The sequence below is a fragment of the Protopterus annectens genome, chromosome 2.part0, assembly GCF_019279795.1.
Source record: "Protopterus annectens isolate FY-2018-M chromosome 2.part0, PAN1.0, whole genome shotgun sequence".
In the NCBI taxonomy this organism is placed as follows: domain Eukaryota; kingdom Metazoa; phylum Chordata; order Ceratodontiformes; family Protopteridae; genus Protopterus; species Protopterus annectens.
The window spans coordinates 1,975,179,568-1,975,197,824 of NC_056728.1; the positions used below are offsets into that span (position 1 = coordinate 1,975,179,568).

General features: G+C 47.6%; 1 protein-coding gene across 1 annotated transcript in view; it reads right to left on the reverse strand.

Annotated features, from left to right (window-relative positions):
* Positions 1-18,257, reverse strand: part of LOC122792907 (disintegrin and metalloproteinase domain-containing protein 9-like) — a 1,461,818-nt gene that overhangs the window by 1,304,733 nt on the left and 138,828 nt on the right. The gene's annotated exons all lie outside the window — the stretch shown is intronic.

The following is an 18,257-nucleotide window of genomic DNA, read 5'->3' on the forward strand; positions in this document are numbered from 1 at the left end:
GTAAAACAGGCAAAGTTCTGGATGATCATGGTCCAGTCCATTTTCTCTCTTTTGAGTAGCAATGGTTGGATCTGCTCTGTAGATCTGAAGGATGCCTACTACCATATCAAGATAACAAAGCAGTCAAGGAGATTTCTCCATTTCTGTTTGGGAGCCAATTAGCTCCAGTTCAGGGCAGTACCCTTTAGTCTCACCACAGCCCATAGGTAGTCATGAAATGCATGTAAGTAGTTGCAGTATATTTCAGTCTGCTAGGTTTCCAGGTGTTCCCATACTTAGTTGACTGGCTTCTCATCACACCAACCAGAGATTCCTACTCCAGCAACGGGACTTCTTCCACCAGCTTCTTCACCATTTGAAGATCACAGTCAACCACACCAAAAACAAATGGACACCCACACAACAAGTAGAGTTTATCAGATTTCACTTGAACACAAGCAACCAGATAGCTACTCTCCCAGAGTCCATGATTGTATGTGTACATCAGACAGCCTTGCAAGTTCTTCCAACACTCCTTGCCTCCTGCAAGATTTATCCTTCGATTGCTAGGACTGATGGCTTGGACAATAACATTAGTCCCTATAGCCATATACAACATGAGAGTTCTTCAGTGAACCCTTTCTGTACAATGGTTCCATTTCTTCCATCCTGTTCCTGCTCATATTTGTCTAACACCAATGTGCAGGTCTCACATCCCATGTTGGTTGACCTCCCCAGCTCTCCTAGAAGGTTAGGTATATTCAGATAGTAACCATGGATGCTTCCCTTCTGAGGTGGGGGAAGGGCAGACGGTTCAAGATTCATAATCAAACAGAGACCACTCAATACATCAATGCCCTGGAGATTATAGCAGATCTGATGTTGTCATTTTCATTAGTTTCTCAACTAATGGGTTTGGATCTGAACCTTGGATCTGACTCAGGCACTTTCTCTAGATTCAAGGATTCATCTCTCTCACTCCTCCCTTACCCATAATGCTCCTGACTACTGTGTTATGTCAGATCTCATTTGCAGCTCTTCAGGGTCAGAAGGAATTGAGATCTGTCAAGCTTGTTGTGGGTTTAGTGAGTTTAAAAACATATTATGTTATGTGGCCCTATCTCGCCTACATTCATTACTGATGGGTTCGGAGCTGACAATCGGCTCTGACTCGGCCGACTGTTTTCAAGCACGAAGTCTCTAATTGGCTGGGCTAACTGGTATCCCAGGATGCAACACTCCCAAACCCCCAGATCTTGTTTGCCGCTTGTTGAGTCAGGACGTGGTCTTGAGCTTGGCTCTGGCTAAGTATTTTTTCTTTTTACTAGAAAACCTTGTAAAATTTAATATTTTTTCTGTGAAACAAAAGCTATTTTCATAGCTATGTTGTGTTGTGTCTGTTTGGCATGTGGCAGTTTGTGGAGAGTGTGAGTAGTTTCCCTTGCGTTTGGCAGGCTAGGCCCGTTTAAGTTAGTGGGATCTAGCCCTCTCCTTTGGTGTTTTGTCAGTGTTTCTAGGAGCATGTAATTTAGAGTTCCTTAGTGTATCCCTCCTTCCTGTTGTGGTTGTTGAGTGTTTGTTTGGCTGGATATGTCTAAAGAGCAGAAAGAGCATAAACCCTCTGGGTTTAAAAAAATGCTCAAAGTGTGCCTACAAAATGTCGATCACAGATGGGCATGCCATCTGCGTTTATTGCCTTAGTGCTAAACACTTGCAAGAATCCTGCAGTGTCTGCCATTCCTTCAGTTATAGGGTACTGCAGGAACGGAAAAATAAACTGATCTTGAAGGGCCTGGTCAAGCCCTCCTTTGAAGAGGATGTAGAATCTGCTTTAACTACTGGCAGATCCAAGTCCACTAAATCTAAGAAATGATCTCCAGCTCCATCTAGTTCCTCGGAGCCTCCAAAGAAGATTTTGAAGGTGATTACTACTTTCTCGGCTCCATTGTCTTTGGAGCCGCAGGAGAAGAACTCTGTGTTGGACTCAGCTTTCTCGGCTCCATTGGCTTTGGGGCCGCAGGAAGTATCGGTAGTACTGGAGTCGACCTCGGCTCCGATCATTTTGGAACCGATTCAGAGCCGGTCACCCAGTGTTACTCAGGAATCGATAGGTAGGAGATCCTCATCTCCTTCAGTTGCCTCCAAATCCTCTTGGTTGTCTGATTTGGACATGGATAGGGTGGTTCAGAGGCTCCTTCAGTCGCCGGTGTTAGCTAAGTTATTTTCAGCTCCGACCCAGTCGGCTCTGGAGTCCATTCCCTTACCGGTACCGATGATTCCTCCTCCGAGCATTGTGTCATCGGGCCGGAGTGTTCAGCACCGAGTGATGTCCTTACTCCAGCTCCGGTACCCCTGATGGGTCCATCGGAGCTGTTGTCGGCTCCAACCATTTCGATTCCGTCATCTGGTTTTGGCACTCAGGTTTCTTTGGTCTGGCCTGAGGGGGATACATCGAGACTTCTGTCGGCCCCAAGTCTCCCTCTCAGCGCTTCGGCTCTGGGGATCTCTACTATGGTCATGGCCTCAGAGACGGTTCAGTCCTCGGATTCGGGGGGACCTGCCTTCGAGGCCATGAAGACAGCACTGGCCAGGTCGTCAGCGACATCACTTGGATCGACCACTCTGTCCACATACACCCCGGTTAGAGCCTCTGACGCCCCCCTATCAGTGGACAGCGGAGCTCGAAGGCCTGAGGACACCCCCATGAGCGGTCCCCAACTTTCTGAGGGGCCTCAGAGTCTCTCCCTGAGGAACCTCCCAGGAAGAAGTTGTGCAAGAGGAAGCACATAGACTCCCAAGATGAGTCCATCACCTCGGATACCAACCTCGAGGATGCAGAGGGGTCCCCTAAGTCATCCTCCGATGACGTCTCCTTCTCCGATATACTGGAGATTTTGAGGCAGAGAGGCGACTGGTCATCCAAGCCCCCCTCGGAGGAGGAGTCGGTATTCCTCAACGCCTTTGGAGCTCAACCTACTACCTCCTGGGTGTCGCCACCCTTCGATGAACTATTAGACCTGATCTGTCGAAGGGTGTGGGAACATCCTGATTCCATGGAACCTGTGCCCAGTCGTCCTAACAAGTTCTTGTCTGCTCCCCTGGGGAAAGAGTTTTTGACAAAAGGGTTCCCTGTAGATGCCATGGTGGTGGCATCAGCCACTCAGCAGGAAGTTGCCGAGGCTTCTTCCTCAGTCCATCCTCCTAACAAGGAGTCTAGGAGTATGGATCGTTATGGGAAGCGCACCCTGTTTTCAGTGACCTTTACACTACGGTCCCAGAATTACCTTTGTCACTTTACTTGGCTCCAGCGGGATCTGCTCAAAGAGTTGGGAGATACCTTGACAGGTAACATGCCTAAGGCGCCAGCACAGACTGTTAACGCCCAGCTGTCTACCCTTGGTTCCATAGCTAACTCGTCCATGAGGCTCATATCCTATGCAGCTGAAGGGGCGAGCAGGGCAGCTAGCTCAGGCCTTGCTCTGAGGAGACAAGCCCGGATGCGCCTATGTAACTTCGCGGAGGCCTTCAAGTCTTCCTTCACGGATGCCCCCTTTGATGGGTCCTCTCTTTTTGGACCCAAAGTGATAGAGACTCTCACCAGATGTGAACAGGAGGATAAGATTTTATCTGCCATAGGGGCCCGTTTTTCTCTTCCCTCTAGGCCTTATCCCAAGACTCAGATAGGAGGGAAGATGTGGTTCAAAAAATCACAAAAGTCTTTCCCAGCCACTCAAGGTGAGCCCCCCTCCAGAGGCAGAGGTGGGGGAAATTATTCTGGAAGACGCCGTCCTAGGGGCAGAGGAGGCCCCCACAATCTGGGAGACAGCGACTCCTTTCGCGGACATTTCTATCAGCATCCCTGAGGGTATTCCCATCTGTGCTGCTCCGGAGCCAGTCGGGGGTCATTTTACGAAGCATCTTCAAACCTGGGAGAGCATCACTCAGGATCGATGGGTACTTCAAATAATTACTGGAGGTTATACCATTCCCTTTGTTTCACCCCCTCCCTTAATCAAAAAAAATCCCTGATGTTCCACCCAGTCAAAGGGATCAAGTAGCATTATAAATATCAAAGCTACTAAGAAAAGGAGTCATCCAACTGGTTCCCCTAGACCAGATCGGATCAGGAACTTACTCAAGACTATTTTTGGTGCCGAAAAAAACAGGGGGCCTGAGGCCCATCTTGGATCTCAGCCGATTAAATCGCTAGGTCCTGAAATCCAAACTCCGAATGGTCACTCTTCAATCCATCTTCCCATTGTTGGAAGAAGGAGTATGGATGTGCTCCATCGACCTCAAGGATGCCTATTATCACATCAAGATAAACAAGGCATCTAGGATTCATTTACACTTCCGGCTGGGAGCCAGTCATTTCCAGTTTAGAGCCCTGCCATTTGGTCTCACCACAGCCCCCAGGGTGTTTACCAAATGCTTGGCAGTGGTGACAGCTCACCTGAGATGTCTAGGATTCTGGGTGTTTCCTTACCTGGACGATTGGCTCCTTACCGCCCCCACCAGGCATCTCCTCATCCAAGCCAGGGAGGCTACCATAAATCTTTGTCAAAAGTTAGGGATTACAATAAACTGGGACAAATCTGCCTTGCTGCCCTCACAGAATGTTGTCTTTATAGGCACAGAATTAAACTTGGTTCTAATGAGGGTTTTTCTACCTCAAGAAAGAATAACTGTATTGCAATCTCAGGTCCAGGCTCTATTGCCCCAGAAGAAGGTCCCAGCCAGGTTAGTTCTTCAGTTATTGGGTTCCATGGCGGCGACCATCATGCTAATACCCTTAGCCAGGCTTCACATGCGGATCCTTCAGTGGCTCCTTTCAGTCCAATGGTCCTATCAAAAATTACCCCTCTCTCACCCGATTCTTCTCACAGAACATTGCAAGCAGAATCTCCATTGGTGGCTATGTCATTCCAACCTGAACAAGGGCAGGAATCTAATTCCCCTTTCTCCGGCTGCCACAGTGACCATGGACGCCTCCCAGATAGGGTGGGGGGGCATTATCTGGGCAGAATGGTCCAAGGCACTTGGCAGGATTACAAGGTACACTTACACATCAATGTCCTAGAGATGAGAGCAGTGCTGTTAGCGTTGTAAGCACTTCAGAGCTCTCTTCCACGGGGAATGATTGCTGTTCACTCAGACAGCATGTCGGTTGTTTGGTACCTGAACAAACAAGGGGGAACCAAGTCTTACCCACTCTGCAGAGAGGCCATGAGAGTGTGGAATTGGGCAGTGTCTTCCCAACGGTTCCTAGTGGCAACGCACATTCCGGGAAAATCCTACGTGATAGCAGACAGGCTAAGCAGAGCTATTCTGATGTCTTACGAGTGGTCCCTGAACAGCCGAGTTGCGACTCGGATCTTCAGCAGGTGGGGTCAGCCCTGCTGCGATCTCTTTAATAGTCCCCTCAACACCAAATGCAGCAACTACTTCACTTTGATTCCCCCACAGGGGGAATCACCCAGGGACTCTCTAGTCCATGGTTGGCCTTCCAGTCTGCTCTATGCCTTTCCTCCATTTCCTCTGTTACCAAGAGTGATTCAGAAAGCCATTCATTTGGGAAGCAAGATGATTCTTATTGCTCCACACTGGCCCCGCCAGGTTTGGTTCCCCTTCCTTCAGCGATATACAGTGGACGGTCCTTGGACTCTGGATCCAGTACCAGACCTTTTGACTCATATGTCAGGACAGTTCCACTCTTCCCTACAGTCCCTCAGGTTGACAGCCTGGCTGCTCCACTTCCATCAATAATTAGACTACATTCATTATCACCTGAGGTGGTCCATATCCTTTCATCGTCACATAAGTCTTCCACCAGAAGAATTTACTATAGCAAGTGGAAGAGGTTCTCCATCTGGGCTCAGTCACAAGGCCTAGACCCCTTCACAGCCCCAGTATCAGCGGTCCTAGATTTTTTTAGCTATGCTCTTCCAACAAGGCTCTGCTCCCTCCACCATTAAAGTACAGCTGGCGGCCATTTCTAATTTCCACGTATTCCATGAGCCTGCTCTGATGGGTCATAAACTTTGCAAAGCTTTTTTAAAAGGAGCCTGGTTACTACATCCTCCTGTGTCAGCACCTGTCATGACATGGGATTTAAATCTAGTATTGCAAGCCATCACTTCTCCTCCCTTTGAGCTGGCTGCCACTTGCGAATTAAAATTCTTATCCTGGAAAACAGCCTTTTTGGTGGCCATCAGCTCAGCTAAAAGACTATCTGAACTCCAAGCATTGCCCATTAGGCCCCTGTATTTAATATTCCATAAGGACAGGGTCTCCTTGAGACTTAACCCATCCTTTCTCCCCAAGGTATCGTCTACTTTTAATCTCCACTAATCCATTGAGTTACCTGTTTTTTTTCCCAACTTCTCCAACAAGGCGGAGTACAAATTTCATCAATTGGATGTGCATAGACAACTAAGATTCTATTTACACAGGACTAAACAGTCAAGAAAATCAGATCAATTGTTTGTCTCTTTTTCGGAGAACAGGGCGGGTACCTCTGTTTCCAAGTGCACTATTTCCAGGTGGATTAAGGATTGCATTACCTTTGCTTACTCTTCAGCAGGCAGAAACTTACCATTTTCAGTCATGGCTCATTCAACTAGGGCGGTCTCGACTTCAGTAGCATATCATGCCAGGCTTTCCTTGGACGACATCTGTGCTGTGGCCACATGGGCTTCTCATCATACCTTTATCTCTCATTACAAACTGGATGTGGCATCTAGAGGCCGGGCTTCCTTTGGTTCCACAGTTCTCAGGAGTGTTTTCCTATGAGCCTGCCGGGTTAGGGGAGCTAGGGACGCTGTCCCATCAGTAATGAATGTAGGCGAGATAGGACCACATAACATCAGTTAGTTATGTACTCACCATAACGATCGATGTATGTGGTCCATCTCACCTACATTCTTACATACCCTCCCACCTGCCCCCTGCCTGAAGGATTTGGAGGATAGTTGTTTTGAGACCCTTCAGAATTGGTTTATTTTTTCCCTTCCTGGGGATGGTAATCCTCTTAGTAAGGTTGATGTGTGTGGAGTGGTTGCGATTTATACAAACAAGATCTGGGGGTTTGGGAGAGTTGCATCCTGGGATACCAGTTAGCACAGCCAATTAGAGACTTCCTGCTTGAAAATAGTCGGCCGAGTCAGAGCCGATTGTCGGCTCCGAACCGATCAGTAATGAATGTAGGTGAGATGGACCACATACATCGATCGTTATGGTGAGTACATAACTAACTGTTTCTCATCTTTAAATATTATTTCCTTGTTATTATTAATAGTATATCCCTTACCTCTCTTTTAAAGTTTTATAGCTATCAAAATTAAGATTTCTTCTTGATAATCTTAATTACCATTGTTGGTAACCTTTCTTCTTCCTTTACCTCACTTTGAGGTATTTTCTAGTTATGCCATTGCTGATATAAATCTTTTCTAGCTCTTACAACTAAAAAAGAAAAAGGCTTTCTACCATGTGTTGTCTTACAGTATGGCTAAAAAGCCTACTAAATTCAAAAAGTGCACTTCCTGTGGGCATAAAATCCTCAACTCTGATGCCCACAGGGAGTGTGTCTATTGTCTATGGCTAGCACACTTGGACACCGCCTGCTCCATTTGTGCAACATTTAGTACCAGGGCCATTAGTGACAGGAGGAACAATCTTGCTTTAAAAGGCCTCCTTCCAGCTTCTGCTCCTTCTTCTGGTACTTCTGCATCAGGGCCCAACCCCCCTCTCATAAATCCAAGGAGCCCAAGGAACACTGAAAACTCTTCCCTGCACAGTCTCCTAAGTCAGCGCTTCCTTCTGAGTCACCTAAGACAGTTTTGAAGAGTTCGGATCTGAAGTCTTCAGGTCCAGTGTCTACTGTTGCCAAGTCTCCTTTGCTCAATAATCCAAGGTTTTCCCTGAAGCCATTATCCTCGAGGTTGAGGTCTCCCTTCCTCCAGGAGACTGCTAAAAAGTCTTGCAGACCTCCCTCCACTTCTTCCTCCATTAGGTTCTCCTGATGTCTTTCTGAGGCAGAGGTGGATAGGGTAATGAGAAAATTCCTCAGAACACAGATCTAGATGGGGTCTTGCCATCTCCATCTCCCATCAGATCTGTGAGCCTTAAATCTTCTTTCCAGCCTATCACTCCTTCTTTGATCTGACCTGCAATTTTGGAGCCCTTGAATCCGAGATCCCTGACAGTAAAGCCATCGGATCCAAAGATGTTATGTGATCCTATCTCGCCTACATTCTGTACTGATGGGCTCGGTGCCGATCCCTCGGCTCCGACTCGGCACACTATGCTATAGAGCGAGGCCTCTTATTGGCTGAGCTATTTCTTATCCCAGGATGCACCACCACTAATCCCCCAGATCTCGTTTGCCGCTTACAAGCTTAGACGTGGTCTCAACTTGGCTGGGCTAAGTACTAATTTATTTAGGCTTTTCCTGTCAGGAATTTGCTTGCTTTGAACCCAAAAGCTGTTTTAACAGCTATTGTTGTGATTTGAGTGTGTATTGAACAGTTCTGTTGAGGAATTTGTGTTTTTCGTCAAGGGAAGGTTTCCCGTTCTAGTTAGAGGGGCCTTCCCCTGTTGCTTTTGCTATCTTAGCATTTTATTTGTGGGTCAAGTACCCGTTTAAGTTAGAGGGTCTTGACTCTCTCTATTTCTGTGTGGAATTTTTTCTTGTACATCTGTATTGTGTTTAAAAAAAAACTTTATATTTTCTGTTCTAATCCATTAAGTTTTGGTGTTTCTCTTTAGACAGGTGTGTTTTTTTCTAATTTAGTCATGTCCAAAGAGCATAAACCCTCCGGGTTTAAAAAATGCACGAGGTGTGGTTTTAAGATGTCCATAACGGACGACCACTCCTCGTCACTGTTTAGGCGCCAAGCACCTACAAGAATCATGTAGCGTGTGTCACGCCTTCTCATCAAGGGTCCTCCAGGAGAGGAAAAACAAATTAATCCTTAAGGGGTTAATCAAGCCATCCTTCAAGGAGGCTTTATCTTCGTCTCCCTCTCCTTCAAAAAAGAAGAAAGCGTCGGCTCCGACCAGTCTGTCGGAACCGACTGCCAAAAAACCTAGGCAGACTTCTCCATCGGCTCCATGGACTTCGGAGCCGAGGGCGGAATGGTCTGCCTCGATGCCTCCAGCCTCGACCCCTCTGGTTTCGGAGCCGAGGACTGGGGCATCAAGAGGCGGGTCACCTTCATCGGCTCCACTGATATTGGAGCCGATGAGGGTTACTGGCTCAGACTCTTCCCCTTCGGAGCCGAAGTCCTTATCGGCACAGAGGGAAATTGCCTTGAGATCTCTCTCGGAGCCGATAGTGGTAGAATCCATTCGGAGCCGGTTCCCTAGTCCTTTGGAGCCGATGGAGAAATCGGTTCGGACCCGATCGGTATCCTCCAGATCATCCAAGATGGCTGATTCGGACATCGACAGGGTGCTCCTAAGACTTTTCCAGTCTCCGGTGTTCCAAAAGCTAGTTTCGGCTCCAGCCCATTTAGCTTCGGAGCCGATGGTCCACCTCCCTACTATGGTTCCTCCTCCAACAGCCTCGGCACCGTTGGAGCCGGTGCTGGTGGAACCGGTGGAGGTTTTAGGGTCGGGCCCGACCCTTACTCCAACTCCGGCTCTTGGGTCGGAGTTCAGTACACGGACTTCTTCTGTCGGCCCCTGGGGGGATGCTTCGGGATTGATGTTTTCGGTCCCAAGTCTCCCTCTTGGTGCGTTGGCGGCGGGAGTGCCGTCTACTGTCGTGGCCACAGAGGTGGGACTCTCCCAGGATTCTGGTGGTCCCGCCTTCAGGGCTATGAGGAGTGCATTAGCCAAATCTTCTTTGGCTACCTCCACGGTCTCCCCAGCTCCTTCCCTGCATACCGAGACTGGGTCTTTGGCAGTCCCCCTGTCCTTAGACAGCGGAGCCTCGGGGCCTGAGGTTACCCCCATTGGGGTTTCCCCCCCTCCTGGAGGTCCTTCTGAAGCCTCTTCGGAAGAACCCCCCAGGAAAAGATCGTGCAAGAGGAAGCACGTTGACTCCCCTGATGAGTCTCTTACATCAGACACTGATCTCGATGATGCAGAGGGGTCCCCTAAGTCATCCTCGGATGATGTCTCCTTTGCAGACATCCTGGAAGCCCTTAAACAACGAGGCGGCTGGCAGTCCAAACCCCCTTCTGCTGATGAGTCGGTGTTCCTTAAGGCCTTCGGGGCTCAGCCCTCTGCCTCCTGGGTGTCTCCGCCCTTCGACGAGCTCTTGGATTTGATCTGTCGAAGGGCGTGGGAACACCCAGACTCTGTGGAACCGGTGCCTGCTCGTCCGAATAAGTTCCTCTCGCACCCCTGAAAAGAATTTCTAACCAAAGGTGTGGCTGTAGATGCTTTGGTGGTGGCATCTGCTACCCAGCAAGATGTAGCAGAGGCTTCGACGTCCGTCCATCCTCCTAATAAGGAGTCTAGGAGCATGGATCGCACGAAAGCGCACCCTAAGTTCAGCGGCCTTTACATTAAGGTCCTTGAACTACCTTACGCACTTTACTAGATTTCAGAGGGATCTGATTAAAGAGCTTTCTGATACCCTCTTGGGTAACCTGCCTGAGGAGCTGGCCCAGACGGTTGGCTCTCAGCTGGCTACATTGTCGTCCATTTCAAACTCGTCCATGAGGCTCATTTCTTATGCGGCCGAAGGGGTGAGTAGAGCGGCGGGTACAGGCATTGCTCTACGGAGACAAGCCTGGCTCCGCCTGTGTCATTTCACGGAGGCCTTTAAGTCTTCCTTTGCCGACGCCTTTGATGGGTCCTCCCTGTTTGGACCCAAGGTAAAGGACACACTGACCCACTGCGAACAGGAGGGTAAGACTCTGACTGCCGTAGGGGCACAATTTTCCACTCCCTTTCGGCCTTATCCCAAGGCTAAAAGAGGAGGGAAAATGTGGTTCCGTAGATCTCAGAAGCCTTACCTCTCTCAGCAGGATGATCCCCCTTCCAGAGGTAGGGGAGGGGGAAATTCTTCTGGAAGACGCCGTCCCAGAGGCGGCAGAGACCCTCACAACACTGGAGACCGCGAGTCCTTTCGTGGCTCTTCAGCCTTTCACAGTCCCTGAGGGATTGCCCGACTGTGCAGCTCCGGAGCCAGTTGGGGGTCGTTTTTCGAAGCACCTGAATGCCTGGGAAGGTATCACTCAGGACCAATGGGTGCTTTGAATTATTGCCGGAGGTTACACCATCCCTTTCTCTCACTCCCCACCTCAGTCCAAAAAAATCCCGGACCCGCCACCCAGTCAACGGGATACTGCAGCCTCAGAAGTTTCAAAGCTGCTGCAAAAAGGAGTCATCCAACCGGTCCCTGTAGACCAGATCGGATTAGGGACTTACTCAAGATTCTTTTTGGTGCCAAAAAAGACCGGGGACTTGAGGCCCATTTTGGACCTCAGCATCCTAAACCGCTTAGTCAGAAAGTCCAAGTTCCGAATGGTCACCCTACAAACCATTCTCCCATTGCTGGAGAAAGGTGTTTGGATGTGTTCCATAGATCTCAAGGACGCTTATTACCATATCATGGTACATCAAGCGTCCAGGAGACATCTGCGCTTCAGCCTAGGAGGCAGTCATTTTCAGTTCCGCGCTGCCCTTTGGTCTCACCACAGCCCCCAGGGTGTTCACCAAGTGCTTGGCAGTTGTGACTGCTCACCTGAGAAGTCTAGGATTCCAGGTGTTTCCGTATCTAGACGACTGGCTCCTAACTGCCACCTCCAAGCATCTACTACTGCGGAGCCTACAAGCCACTATATCACTGGGCAATTCCCTTGGAATCACCTTCAATTGGCCAAAGTCTGTGTTGCTACCATCTCAATGAATAAGATTCATAGGGGTAGAGATGGACTCAAACCAAATGCGGGTCTATCTACCTACAGACAGAATACAAACCATACAGACTCAAGTTTGAGCCTTACTTCCCAGGTCCAAAGCCCCAGCCAGGATGGTCCTGCAGCTATTGGGATCCATGTCCACCACGGTTCTTCTAGTCCCCTTGGCAAGGTTGCACATGAGAATTCTCCAGTGGCTTCTTTCAGCTCAGTGGTCCTTTCAGGAACTCCCTCTCAGTCACCTCATATGGATCACAGAAACATGCAAACGGGACCTTCGCTGGTGGCTAGTGCCCTCCAATTTGGATCAGGGACGACCCTTTGTTCCACCTCCTCCTGCGGCCACTTTGACCACGGACGCCTCCCAGATGGGGTGGGGGGGGCATTCCCTGGGCAGGTCAGTCCAAGGCAAATGGCACCCAGAAGAGACCCTACTTCATATCAACATCCTAGAAATGAGGGCGGTGCTTCTGTCCCTCCAAGCCCTTCATGATTACCTCCCTCAGGGCGTAATTGCCGTTCACTCAGACAACATGTCAGTTGTCTGGTGTCTGAACAAACAGGGAGGGACCAGATCCTATCCTCTTTGCAGAGAGGCCATGAGAGTCTGGGAATGGGCAGTTTCGACCGAACGCTTTCTAATGGCTACTCATATCCTGGGCAAGTCCAATGTGATAGCCGACAGACTGAGTAGAACCATCCTCTCTCCTCACGAATGGTCTCTGAACATGACAGTTGCAAGTCAGATTTTCAGCAGATGGGGAGTTCCGTGTTGCGACCTCTTCGCGACTCCACTAAATGCAAAGTGCAAAAAATTCTTCTCCCTAACCCCGGCTCCGGGGAAGAGCCCCATGGACGCACTAGCCCGTCCTTGGCCCACCGGCTTGCTTTATGCCTTCCCTCCAGTTCCTCTCCTTCTCAGGGTGATCCAAAAGGCATCTCTCTTGGGGAGCAAAATGATCTTAGTTGCTCCTTACTGGCCTCGTCAAGTATGGTTTCCCTATCTTCGGAAATATACTCTGGAAGATCCATGGTTCCTGGATCAGATCCCAGACCTTTTGGTTCATCAGTCGGGACTATTCCACCAGTCCCTGCACACCTTAAAATTGACGGCTTGGCTCCTCCTCTTCCGACTATAGTCAGGAGTCATACATTGGATCCAGAGGTTGTACACATATTATCTTCGGCCCATAAGTCTGCTACAAAGAAACTGTATTCTAGCAAATGGAAAAGATTTGCTATCTGGGCTCAACTCCGGGGCCTGGATCCCATCACTATTCCCATGGCAGAAGTGCTAAAACTTTTAACTTCTCTTTTCAATCAAGGCTCTTCAGTCTCTACCATCAAGGTTCAATTGGCAGCGATTTCTAATTTTCACGAATCGATAAACCCACCTTTAATGAGCAACAGATTGTGTAAGACCTTCTTGAAAGGTGCTGCGCTTTTAAGACCTCCGATTTCTCATCCTGCTCCTCCATGGGATCTCGATGTGGTGTTACACGCCTTAACTTCATCCCCCTTCGAACCGGCAGCTACATGTGATCTAAAATTTCTATCGTGGAAGACTGCTTTTCTGGTGGTGATTACTTCTGCCAGAAGAGTTTCAGAGCTTCAAGCTTTGTCTGTAAAACCCCCGTATTTAGTTTTTCACAAAGACAGAATATCTCTCAGGCCAAATCCTTCATTTGTCCTTAAAGTTTGTTCTAGTTTCTGCCTACAACAATCGTTAGAACTTCCAGTCTTTTTTCCAAAATATTCCAACAAAGCGGAATTCATATTCCACACATTAGATGTCCACAGGCAGTTGTGTTTTTATTTAGACAGGACCAAACAAACAAGGAAAACAGATCAGTTGTTTGTATCCTTTGCAGACAATAAATTGGGCAAAGCTGTCACAAAGGTCACTATTGCCAAATGGATCAGGGACTGTATTACTCAAGCTTATTCTTATTCTAACAAAGAGCTTACCACCTCTGTCAAAGCTCATTCTACAAGGGCTATGGCTACTTCATAGCATTTCATTCTAAGCTTGCCATTAGTGACATTTGTGCTCTTGGCTACATGGTCTTCCCCGCACACTTTCATTTCCCACTACAAATTGGATGTGGCATCTAGAGGATGAGCTTCATTTGGTTCCACAGTGCTCAGGAGTGTTTTCCAATGAGCCACCCAGGATTTAGGTGCTAGGGACACTGTCCCATCAGTACAGAATGTAGGTGAGATAGGATCACATAACATCTTTTAGTTATGTACTTACCATAACTTTAGATGTTTGGGATCCATCTCGCCTACATTCCTAATAACCCACCCTCCTTCCCCCTTCCTTGGAGATCAGAGGATATCAGAAGGTCCGAATCCTGTTGTTTCATCTTGAAACATCTAACAATGTTATATAAACAAGTTATGCATGAGTGCATGAATGCGGACAAACAAGATCTGGGTGATTAGTGGTGGTGCATCCTGGGATAAGAAATAGCTCAGCCAATAAGAGGCCTCACTCTATAGCATAGCGTGCCGAGTCAGAGCCAAGCCCATCAGTACAGAATGTAGGCGAGATGGATCCCAAACATCTAAAGTTATGGTAAGTACATAACTAAAAGTTTCTTCTGTCTTCCACTCTGGTGACTTTCCTGATCCAATCAGCTGCTACCCCCAGGAATACAATGTTTTTTGGAGCTGAAGCATCAATATCGGATCTGAGGGGTTGACTTCTACTCTGAAGTTTTTGGAGCCATCGCTTCCCCTCGGGGCTTTGGTGGTGGACAGCTCGGCTCTGATTCCTCTCTCTGAGCAGAGAGTCAGAGAGGGCCTTGGATCATCTGTGCCAAGAGTCTCTGCTTCAGTTAGATTGTCCTTGGTTTCTCCTGGTCCTTCCGCCTTCAAGGTGGTAGAGAGGGCTTTCTCTTACCCCAGAGCAGTTTTGACTCTTGCACCTTTGGATCCTTTCCCTGTTCCATTTTCAGATCCTGTGTCCTAGTCTACTCATCCTACACCTCAGGGACAGCCAGTCCGTAAGAGTATCTAAGCAGTTCATCCCCAGGGAACTCCCCTCTTCTTCAGACACCTCTCCAAAAACACCCCACTCAAGAGGTTCCTCATAAGAGGTTGTGCAAGAAGAGGTACTTATATTCCCCACAGGAATCCATAACAGAAGACAACAATTTTGATGAAAGAGAATGGTCTCCTAGATTTCCTCCTGAGAATGTCTCATTTGGAGACATCTTAGAGATCCTTCACCAGAAAGGTGGTTGGTCTTCCCAAACCCCTTCCTAGCAGGAATCAGTGTTCTTAGAAGCCTTCGGGTCTGAACCATCAACGTCTTGGAAAACCCCCCTCGTGGATGAGCTTATAGACCTTGTCTCTCACAGGGCATGGAAGGAATTAGACTCCATGGAACCTATCCCCAAATGCAGGACAGAATTTTGAGTGCCCCCTCCAACAGACAACACTAAACCAAAGAAATCCCTGCAGATGACATGGTTGTTGCAGTAGCCACTAAAAATGAGCTGGCTTATCAATCTCCTCTGTCCATCCCTCCTAATAGGGAGCCAAGGGCATTGCACAGGTTTAGAAAGTGAGTGTATGCTTCAGGAACCTTTGCCTTAATGGTGACTGAATTAACTGGCACATTTCACTACGTTACAGAGGGACTTAGTTAAGAAACTATCTAACTCTACCCCTGAGTCCATGTCCGCAGAGGAACAAAAGTATTTTTCCTCATGACTGGTCACCCTGCAATTCATTACTAATGCATTCATGAGGTTAATCTCACATACAGCTTAAGGTTCCTCACGGGAGGCCAGTTCAGGCACAGCCATGAGGAGATATGCCCGGATGCAGTTGTGGGATTTTGTGGAGTCCTTGAAGACGTCATTCATCAATAATGCTTTTGATGGATCTTAGTTAAAGAGACACTTTCCAGCAGTGAGAAAGATGGAAAGACTTTGTCTGTCATGGGAATCTGCTTTTTTACCCCACAGAGACCCTATTTTAAGAATCAACACGATAGTAAGAAAATGTGGTTCCTGAAATCTCAAGGACCTTCCCAAGAGTCACATGGAGACTTTTCCCCCAGAGGCAGAGGGGGGAATAACTACAACAGAAGACAGCCCCCATGTGGCAGAGGGGGGGTCTGCAGAATCAAGGGTTGCAAGATTCTTTCGCAGACAGATCCTCTCAGCGCTTCTGCCCCTCTCTGGAGGCAGTTGAGGGGTGCTTGTCCTTGCACCTAAAAGCCTGGATAGCCATCACAAAAGATTCATTGATGGAAAGGATTATATCCAGAGGATATTTCATTCCCTTTTTACAAGTGCCCTAAATGAAAAGAAAATGTCTCCCCATGTTCCACCCAGTCAGAGGGAGTTAGCAGCTCTAGAGATTCATAAGCTGCTGGACAAAAGAGTCATCCAAGAAGTCACCCCAGACCAAAGAGGATCCAGAAAGTACTCAAGGTTCTTTTAGTGCAAAAGAAAGCAGGGGACCGGAGACCCATTTTGGATCTCAGTTATCTGAACCAGTTTGTAAAGAATGTCAAATTCTGGATAGTCATGGTTCAGTCCATTCTGCCTCTCCTGCAGAAAGATGACTGGATGTGCTCTATCAATCTTCAAGATGCATACTATCATATCAAAGTGAAGAAGTGCTCTCGAAGATACCTATGCTTCAAGCTCTGAGCCATTGATTATCAGTTCAGAGCCCTGCCCTTCAGTCTCATCACTGCTCCCAGGGTGTTCACCAAATGCATGGCAGTGGTAGCAGCTCATCTGAGACTGTTCAGATTCAAAGTGTTTCCTTATTTAGATGATTGGCTCCTTACTGCACCAACCAGGCATCTTCTGGAAAGATGCAGGGATTACTTAACTCCAATTATCTTACCCTGTGGTAATTATGATCAAATTTGGCCAAGTCACAACAGTCGTATAGACACAGTCAGTTGTGTAGCTCTTCTGCCTCAAAACAAAGTTCTTACTTTGAAGTCACATGTCATTCAGGTTCTTCCTCATCCATCTCCCCTAGCATAAATGGTACTCAATGCCCTAGGGTCGATGGCTGCTGCAATAACTTTAATACCCACTGCTCATCTTCATATGAGAACTCTTCAATGGACTCTAGCAGTGCAGTGATCTTTTCATTGACATCCCTTACAACTTCAAATAAAATTATCTCAGGTTTGTAGAAAATCCTTGCTGTGGTGAATACACTCAGAAGGGTTTACTATCAATATGTTGAACAGCAAAACAATTTTCGTTCAACATATCAAAAGTAAAATGCGAAAATTAAAAAAACAAACAGAGCACAATGTTGAATCCGTGGATCGAATTCAGCAGATTCAACATTGTTTCCGAACACATCACATGATGTCAGTATAGTAGCTAACGTAAACAAAACTCCTATAGCTGACATCATGTTTTTGCAGGGGTCAAGCCCCCTGCACCCCCCCACACTTGCGAGATCGCACTACAGTGAGGTAAGGGATGAATTTCCCAAACCGCACTGTACCTTGATCTCTGTACATTTCTTTGAATTTATATTAGCGAATGCACAGTGCATTCGCTAATATAAACATTCGAACATTGAGATGTTCAAGCAGATGAACATTCAAACATCTGTGTTTCAGATTTTCATCTCCGAACATCTCAATGTCTCTATTTTGATAGTAAACCACTCAGAAGAGATTTGTCAAGGGTATCCATTTATTTTTCCTCACCCAAAATCCACATTGACCACAGACGCCTCCCATTTGGGGTGGGTAGGATTATTTTCGACGGTCCATTCAAGGTGCATGGTCCTCAGAAGAAACCAATTTGCATATAAATGCCCTGGAGATGAGAGTAGTGCTTCTAGCATTGCAGGCCCTTCAGAGCTCTTTTCCACCAGGAACAATTGCTTTTCAAATGGACAACATGTTGTAGTCTGGTACCTTAACAAACAGGGGGGAACCAAATCCTATCCTGTGCCGAGAAGCAGTGAGAGTTTGGCAGTGGACAATCTCTTCCAACCACTTTCTTTTAGCAATGCACATACTGGGGAAGTCTAACATCTTATCAGACAAGCTCAGGAGGATCATCCTAATACTTCACGAGTGGTCTTTCAATCAGTCAGTGGCAAATATTATCTTCCACAAATGGGGTCAACTGTGCTGTGATCTATTTGCCTTATCCCTCAACAACAAATGCAGCAGTTTGTTGCCCTAATTCCCCCTCAGGGACATACACTGAGAGATGCTGTAGTCCATGTTTGGCCCTCTGGTCTCCTTTATGCTTACCCTCCCCTGCCTCTGATACTCAAGTTTCTTCAGAAAGCAGTTTGGTTGAAGAGATAAGTAATCCTCATTGCCCCCTGCTGGCCTCGGCAAGTGTGGTTTCCATCCTATGATCTCACTTAGTATGTCCTCCTTGTACACTG